General features: G+C 52.4%; 1 protein-coding gene across 7 annotated transcripts in view; it reads left to right on the top strand.

The window, feature by feature from the left end:
• The first annotated feature begins 7,008 nt into the window (after positions 1–7,008).
• Positions 7,009–8,328, top strand: part of FOXN1 (forkhead box N1) — a 28,758-nt gene continuing 27,438 nt past the window's right edge. For 5 of the 7 annotated variants that reach the window (XM_059669393.1, XM_059669392.1, XM_059669391.1 and 2 more), the window contains exon 1: positions 7,009–7,271. The gene's annotated coding sequence lies outside the window, so the exon portion shown is untranslated. Of the gene's footprint in view, positions 7,272–7,407; positions 7,431–8,328 lie in introns of all 7 variants that reach the window. The other 2 variants (XM_059669389.1, XM_059669384.1) reach the window with 2 other exon arrangements.

The raw sequence follows: 8,328 nt of genomic DNA, 5'->3' as shown, positions 1-8,328 counted from the left end.
AGGGCTGCCGGGAGGCAGGCGGCACCTGTCAGCCTAATCATCGTCATTAGCTGGGCAATAAAGCGGCACGGACCGGCCAGCCTTTGAAGGAAGGGCCTGTCGGCCCAGGTCAGGTTTGTGCAAGCAGCCTAGCAGCTCGGCCTTCCTGCACACATACCCCGGGCTGCGGCAGGTGGATGGGGCAGTGCTGGGACTAGGGTCTGCATCCTCCCTGCCTGGGCACCCACACCCCTTCCCTCGTGGCTTCCAGAAAAGTCGAGGTACTTTGGGGTCTCCCACCAGCTGAATGTGGGCAGTGCTGGGACTCAGGCCCTGCTATGGTAGTGAGCTCCTCATCGCTGGAGGAGATCAAGGAGGCCAGAAACAACCAGAGGACAGTCTGCCTGAGGCAGCTGTGTGTTCCGAGCACAGGGCCTGGCACTGCGATTATTATATAAATAAATGAAGGTGTCAGAAGCACTGGGGGCTTCTTGCTCCTAGAGGAAAGTTGGACATGCTGCCCTCAGAGCCCCTTTGCAGACTGCTGTGTGGCCTTCAGACAATGTCTTGGCCTCTCTGGGCCAATGTCATCTTAGGCTCCGCATAGGTCCAGGTTTCTGAGCCAACTCCTACTGTTCCCCCGCCCCCGCCCCGCCCTGTGCCCTGGGGCCTTGGGAGAGGCCCCGTTTGACTCCCGCACCTCCTGCTGGCCAGCACCAGCCCCAGAGGCAACTGTGGCGACCAGAGTGCCCCGGGAAAAGATGTCAGGCCAAGTTTTTCCAGGAGAAACCTGGCAGGTAGAAAAGGGGCATTTGTCACGAGATGGACAAGGTAGGAGTAGGCTATTGATTCCATTCTCTGGGTTCACCTTGATTTGAGCTCAGGTGAAGGGCAGCGCTGGGGTTACAACCCCAGAGTAAGGCCCCTTGGGGACTCAGGCCATGACTTCCCTGTCTCCCCAAAGTCTCAGAGGGGAGGTTGCTTCTTGAAGAGGGTGGGTGAGCTGTGCAGGAGGGAGGGTGGTGCAGCCAGGGAGTTCTGGGTGAGGGGTGGGGCAGGAATGGGATGTTCGAGGTTCTGGTCGGGGCCAGGCTGAGGAGGGTGCCCCCTACAGCCTCCATCCAAGTCTGGGCTCCATTAATCAAGGTCAGCAGAGTCCTGAGGTTTTGCTGGGGCAGGGAGTCTGGGGGCCTCCAAAAGCCCAGGATCAACCTCAGGGAGGGGAGCGGGGAGAGGAGGGGGCATGGAGGTCAGGGAAGGGAATAGAGCAGCCTGATTGGAAAGGTTGCGACAGGTCCAGCTGCTTGGCTCAGTGGTTGAGTGTTGACCTACGAACCAGGAGGTCACAGTTCAATTCCTGGTCAAGGCACATATCCAGGTTTCGGGCTCGATCTCCAGTTGGTGGTGTGCAGGAAGCAGCTGATCAATGATTCTCTCTCATCATTGATGTTTTTCTCTCTTTCCCTCTCCCTTCCTCTGAAATCAATCAATAAAAATAATTTTTTTTTAAAAAGATTATGACAGGGAAGAGTTGCTCTTAAGGGTGGGAGATCCACAGACATGTATATACAGAGCTATGGGTTCTTGGGTACACATAGAACAACTCACAGACACAAACACAGACATAGATACCTGCATACACAGTTACACACACAGAGACACTCGTGTGTACAGTTATTCACAGGCATCACAACCCTTCAAACACCCAGTCATTCACAGACACGCACACACACGCACACACACACACACAGATTCTGGCATGGACATGCCCAGCATCACATTATAACTCCACAATTTAGCTGCACACCCATGGTGGCACATGTGAGCATGAGAACAGACATGTAAATACACACTCTCACGCACAGTGAACACACATACACCGGCATTGCTCCTCCCCACCTCCACAACCCTGCCTCCCAGTAGCAGGAGAGATTAAGACAAGACAGGAGAAGCCTGCCCTCCCCACCCAGCAGGACTCTAGCTATGTCCCTCCCTACCCGACACCCTCCCCCCCACCCCCCAAGCTCTGGGCTTGGAAACTCCCTGGATTTCCCAGAGGGTCAGCCAACCAGAACAGGCTCAGACCTCCCAACCCAGGGCCCCTGCCACACACCCTCCACAGCTCTGGCCAGCACTCCTCTATCATCCACAGCCAAGGAGCTGCCTGGTCTCCCCTCAGAAGCCCACCCTGATTAATCCCAGACCTCTCCAAGCCCTCTCTTTGTTTCTAATGTTTTTATTGATTTAAGAGAGGAAGGGAGTGGGAGAGAAAGATAGAAACATCAATGATGAAAGAGAATCATCGATCAGCTGCCTCCTGTCACCCTCTACTGGGGATCGAGCCCGAAATCCAGGCATGTGCCCTGATGGGGAATCAAACCGTGACCTTCTGGTTCATAGGTTGATATTAAACCACTGAGCCACACTGGCTGAGCTCTAAGCCTTTACATGAGGTCCTCAGGCTCATGGCAGCTATGCTTAGGCCCAGAGCCGCCACAGATGTTCCTCAGTGTCTTCCATGCCAATGGAGTGAGACAGAAGGCCTGTGAAGTAGCAGACCCGTCTTGGAAACCCACTGAGGAAGGCAAGTCCGGTTCACACTGAGCAGAAGTGGAGAGAATATGGCCAGTCCTAAGGTGGGTTACAGGGAGGGGCCTCCACCAGCACACGGGGGCTCCCAAGGGTGGGCACATGCTCTCCCTTCTCCTGGAGTCTTGCCTCAGACTGGAGCATGGCAGACATTGGTCCCCGGGGTTTCCATCCCTGGTCAGGGCTGCCCCTGGTTCAAAGCCGCCCAGCCCTGGGCAGAGCCCAGCAATAGACAGTGAACCCGTTCTAGACCTTCAGGCTCCAGAAAGACAGAGCCCCCCAGCCCCAGTCTGTCTCACCAGCCCTAGCTACAGCCCATCCAGGCCAGAGCCAGCTCAGTGACAGATGCAGGCCCTGAAATGAGGGTGCAGGAGTGTGGGGGACCGAACCGCCAGACAGAAGTCCTTTCCAAGGGGGGCAGAGACAGCACCACAGCAGCTAGAGGTAAAGCGCGGCACCAGGACAGACTTTCTGGATCCGGGAGAGAACTCTGAGGCGCTGGTGTGATGAGAGAAGGGGACGGTGGTCCGGCTGGGGGGCAGAGAACGAGAAGGACCTCACAGCCCCCTTTCATTCCAAAATTCTCTGGGATTCCCGAGGCTTCTGCTTCAGCTCCCAGACGGCATGCAACGAGGAAATAGTGCTTCCCAAAGGAAAGCAGGAGCAGGCCCACACCCTTTCCCGGGGCGGAGGCGGATCCTCTCGGGGAGAGAAGTTCATCTCACCCATCAGAAGCCGAGTTTCACTGTGGGAAGGTCAAACCACGATCGGTCCTATGTCCCATCACAACCTTTCTGGGACCCTCCGGCCCTGAATTAATTTGCAATTCCTTGATTTTTAATAAAGTTGCGAGTGTTTTCACTTGTTTATTGGCCATTTGCATTTTATTGGTAAATTGCTTCTTATATCCTTTGCCCATTACTCTCTGAGGTTGTCTCTCTTCTTACTTCTTTAGAAGAGCTGTTTATATATTGTGGATACCAACTCTTTGTTATATGTGTTGCAACACTTTCTTTCAGGCTGTTTTTTTGTCTTTTCACTTTTTACGGGGTATTTTACTCCAATGAAATATTTAATTTTTCCTTAGCCAAGTTATATAATCCTCTATGGCGTCTGGATTTGATGTCATGCTTTAAAAACGCCATTTCCACTCCATCATTATAAAAATGTTTCTTATATATTTTCTATTTATTTGTATGGTTTCCACTTTATATTAGATCTTGAGTCCATCTGGATTTTTTTATGTAGAGTGAGAAGTAAGACTTAACTTTATTTTTTTCAAATGGAAAGCCCATTCTCCCAAGTCCATTTATTGAAGAATTTTTGTCTTCCAGCTGCTTTAAAACACCTTATTATCATATACCCAATTCTCACAAATACCCAAGTTTCTTCTGAACTCGATTATCTCCCACTAATTTGTTTGCTAATTTGCACCCAAATCACACTGTTTTAGTAGCAGAAGGCTTATTGAACATCTTTAAGTCTGGCAAGACAAGTTCCCCTGTTAGCCTTCTTTTAAAAAGTTCTAAGCTATTCTCATGTGTGTACTCTTCCCCAAACTTTAGAGTCAACTTATAAAGTTGGGGGAAGGGGAGTTCGACTTTTTTTTTTTAATCCTCACTTGAGTATGTGTCCATTAGAGAGAGAGGAAGCGAGAGAGAGAAAGATTGATGTGAGAGAGAAACATCGATCGGTTGCCTCTTGTATGCACCCCAACCGGGGATTGAACCCACAACCTAGATATGTGCCCTGACCCAAAATAGAACCCTCAACCTTTCAGTGTACGGGGTGATGTTCCAACCAACTGAGCCATACCAGCCAGGGCAGGATTAGACTTACGATTTGAATTATATTCAGTTTATAGATTATTTAGGCCAGAGTTGACATCTTTACAATATTATACTGAGTTTTCAATTCAAGAACATGATATACCTTTATGGGTTTTTTTTAGGTCTTATTTTGTGTCTGTCAGTAAAGTTCTATTGTTTTCCTCTTGTAGATTTTATACATTTCTTATTAAGTTTATTCCTGGGTATTTTGTAATGTTGTTGCTACTGTGAATTACAGGTTATGTCTCCTTATATTTTCCAATTACTTGTTTAGTTGTATGGAAAAGGCTTTGATTTTTCTATACTTAACATGTATTCTGATTCTGCTACCTTAATAATTTCTCTCACTGGTTCTAATAGTTTTTCAGCTGATTCTCTTAGATTTCTTAAGTAAACAATGACATCACTGGTAATTCTTGAAAGTTTTGCCTCTTTCCTGCTCATATTTATGTCCCTTATTTCTTTTTCTTATCTTATTGCAATGTTAGGGCCTTCAGAATAATGTTGATTGATAGCAATGAGAGCAGCCTCCAATGTATAACTTTCATGCCCAGATTACCCATATGGAATTACCTGGGAGTCTAGAAGAAACAATTAGCCCCGTACACATCACATGGGAGCACACACTAGTAGCAAACACACTAGTAGGTCCCGACAGCTGCTCTTTCGCTGTGAAATTTCATCAATTATTAGGTTAAGGGAGCAGGGTTTTGATTGTTGCTGTGAGACTCAGGGGAAGGTGGATTGAGTCAGGGCCCCTGTTCTAGCCCCAGAACACAATTACTATACCCACTTGGGCAAACCACCACATTCTCATGTCCCACCCAGCACCACTGGGCTTGGTGAAGAGAAAGGGGGCACGTATTCATTTATTGAGCATCTAGTATATACCAGGCATGGTGCTAGAACTTTAAACATAATCTTACTTAACCCTCACAACAACTCTATGGGTAAATAATATTATTCCTTGTTAAGAGACGAGGACACGGAGGCTCGGAGTGATGTGTATGAAGAGGACACAGCTAGCCATCACTCGCAGATGGGTGCGTTGCTATCTGCCTCAGCACCCTCTTTTCTGAAATGGATATTCCCTGCCTAGACAGAGAAGTCTCCAAAAGTTTTAGTCTACTCCACACTGGCGCCAAAAGACCACCACCCCCTCCCCCATCCTAGCCAAGGCTGACGTTACCATCCTCCTTGGAATGAGATAGAGTAAGAGGGGAGGAGCTAGCCTGTCCACACCCTCAGGCCAGAAGCCAAATCCTAGGTCTTGCTGGGCAAGAGATCTACCACTAGGTCCCTGGAGCCTTTAGCCCCAGGAAGACATGAAAGTGAGCTTTGAGGACAGGAAGGGGAAGGAGAGGCGGGAAAGAATGGCCAGGGACAGCAGACAGGTCGGCCAAAGATGATGAAAAAGGAAGCAGTGAGGAAGTGGTGGGGACAGGGTTTGGGCAGAAGCAGGGAAGGCTGACAGGGAGCCAGGGGCAGGCCCCAGGCCTGAGTCCAGGGAGGAGCAGTGGGGCCAGTTCCAGGGCTCACCAGGCTCTCTACTCTCGAGGTGGACTCTGGGGGCCAGGACCAAGGCCACAACCACATGGGCTTCTGTTTCCATTCTCTGGGCCCGTGGTCAGCAAACCGCGGCTCATGAGCCACATGCGGCTCTTTGGCCCCTTGAGTGTGGCTCTTCCACAAAATACCACGTGTGGGCGCGCATGTACAGTGCGATTGAAACTTCGTGGCCCATGCGCAGAAGTCGGTATTTTGTGGAAGAGCCAGTATTTTGTGGAAGAGCCACACTCAAGGGGCCAAAGAGCCGTCTGTGGCGCGCGAGCCGCCGTTTGCCGAGCCGCCGTTTGCTGACCACTGCTAGGCCATAAAGAGTGGCTGCGGATCGTGACACAGAACCAGGGCCCATCTTCACCCACTCAGTGACACAGATACACACACAGGGAAGGACTGCTGACCCAGAGCACAGATATGTGCATGGACACAGAGGACACACAAGAGGACACGGACACAGCCTGGATACAGGGACACGGCTTCCCACACAAACACGGGGAAAGACTTAGATGCAGATGCACACCAACCAGGAGATGAGCGTACAGACACACAGAGAGCCACACGTGCCCGCAGACACACGCAGGGAGTCACGACACATGTACACATGGGTGCACACACCCACACACACAAGGAGACACCCCGAAGGTGGCAGAGGGATCATAGAGAGACAGACAGATGGCCAGACCCCAGGGACAGAGCATTCTCCGCACATCTGTACTTGTGCTTGGCCCTTGAGAAGCCACAATTACCACTCATCCACACCGGGCCTCAGAGACCCCGGGGCCGCCACCCAGAGCTGCGCCCCAGAACCTTCTCACCGGCTCCATGAACATACATGTGGTGGCCCGGCTCTCCTGACACATGTGTGCATGTCCCAACAGGCCAGTGCCCCACCTACGGGGGCTGACATCCCCGTTCTTGAGTGCAGGTGGGGGCCACGGGACAACCCCCTCCTTCGCAGGCCACAGGCTGTGCCTGCTGGCAGAGACAGGGGGCCTGGGCTGGCTCAGGAGGAGGGAGGGGTTAGGGGGGCCAGGGCGCGGCTGGGGCGGGCACAAGAGCCCGTACCTGTCAAACAAGAGCCAAGGAGCAAACTAGCTTCTTAGTCACCTTGCTCTTCTCCCCGTTTTGGCAGCAGCCCCTCGGGGCAAGGGGAAGCTGATATCATAATTATTGGCTCACCCAGCAACTGCCTCCCCTCACCTGATGTCAGCACAGACCCGGGACGGCCGGGCGAGCTGACGGACTGACAGGCGGACTGAGCTCTTGGCCCCCCAGCCTCGGGGCCCCACGCCGACCTGCTTCATTGAGCAGGTAAGAGGAGACCCGGCCCAAGTCAGCCGTGGAGGCCAGCAGGGCCGGCCAGGGCATGGGGTGGGAGGGATTGCTTTTTTAATGGGGCCGGGAAGTGACTGAGAGCACTGGGGTCCTCCCCATCTTCTCACTGCAGCTCAAGGGAGACTCAGGAAGTGGGTGAGTGCCTGGAGGCCAAAGAGGACCCTCTCCGCCATGCTCCTCCCTCTTGCTCCTGTTTCAGGTTGTCTAACTTCAATCCTTCTTGCTGTAGCGGAGCTTTTCATTCTGGTCTTGGTTGGAGTTTGTGTGAGCCTCTGTGTGTTAAGAGGGTGGACTTAGCCACCCTGTGCTGGGAGAAGATGATGACTCGGAAGTGCTTGAACTGAAAAACTTGAGCTGAAAGACAGGGAGGCATATTCCCAACTTAGTGTTTTTTTCCAAGAAGAAAGGGGAGCACCCAGCTCTGGGGGCTGCTGGTGCCAAGGTTGTGTGTTGGCCAACGGATCAGGCAACATCTCGAGCAGCCTGGGCTGGGTTCTAGATGCCTGGGGCCCGGGGGGAGGCCTGGGTTGCAGGAAGGAGCAGTGCACCTGGTGGGGAAGCAGACAGGTGGCAAACAGGTGCTGTGGCCGGTACCTGATGCTGAGCTCGAGGCAGGCTCCCCGGGGGTCTAGGAACATGTCTCCCTGGAGAACCCTGAAGCCGAGGGGCCGAGTGAGCAAACCTGGGATCTGCAGGGAGCTCTCAGACCCTTGAAACCTAGGATTGGGGGCTGGGAAGTGAATGCCGGAGGGAATTGGCCGGAGCAGCAGGAAGCCCCCTCTGGCTCCCACATCTCCTCCCCACCCGCTACCTGATCGGGTAAGCTTCTGGCATTCCCCGTGGAGTCCCCCAGGCCCTCCCTAAATGTCCAAAGAGCAAGTTAGATGAAGTGTAGACTCTACCAAGTGGGCGTGTTTGCCTCTTCTCTCTGCACCTACAGGGGCGGGGGGATATGCTTGTATGTGCTTTATGCCAGACCCAGCTGATCAGAGGAAAACGACCCGGTGGAGAGGGTCCATTCTCTTGAGAAGTC

Source organism: Myotis daubentonii, chromosome 16 (genome assembly GCF_963259705.1).
Source record: "Myotis daubentonii chromosome 16, mMyoDau2.1, whole genome shotgun sequence".
Taxonomy (NCBI): domain Eukaryota; kingdom Metazoa; phylum Chordata; class Mammalia; order Chiroptera; family Vespertilionidae; genus Myotis; species Myotis daubentonii.
This window is presented reverse-complemented; position numbering and strand designations above follow the sequence as displayed.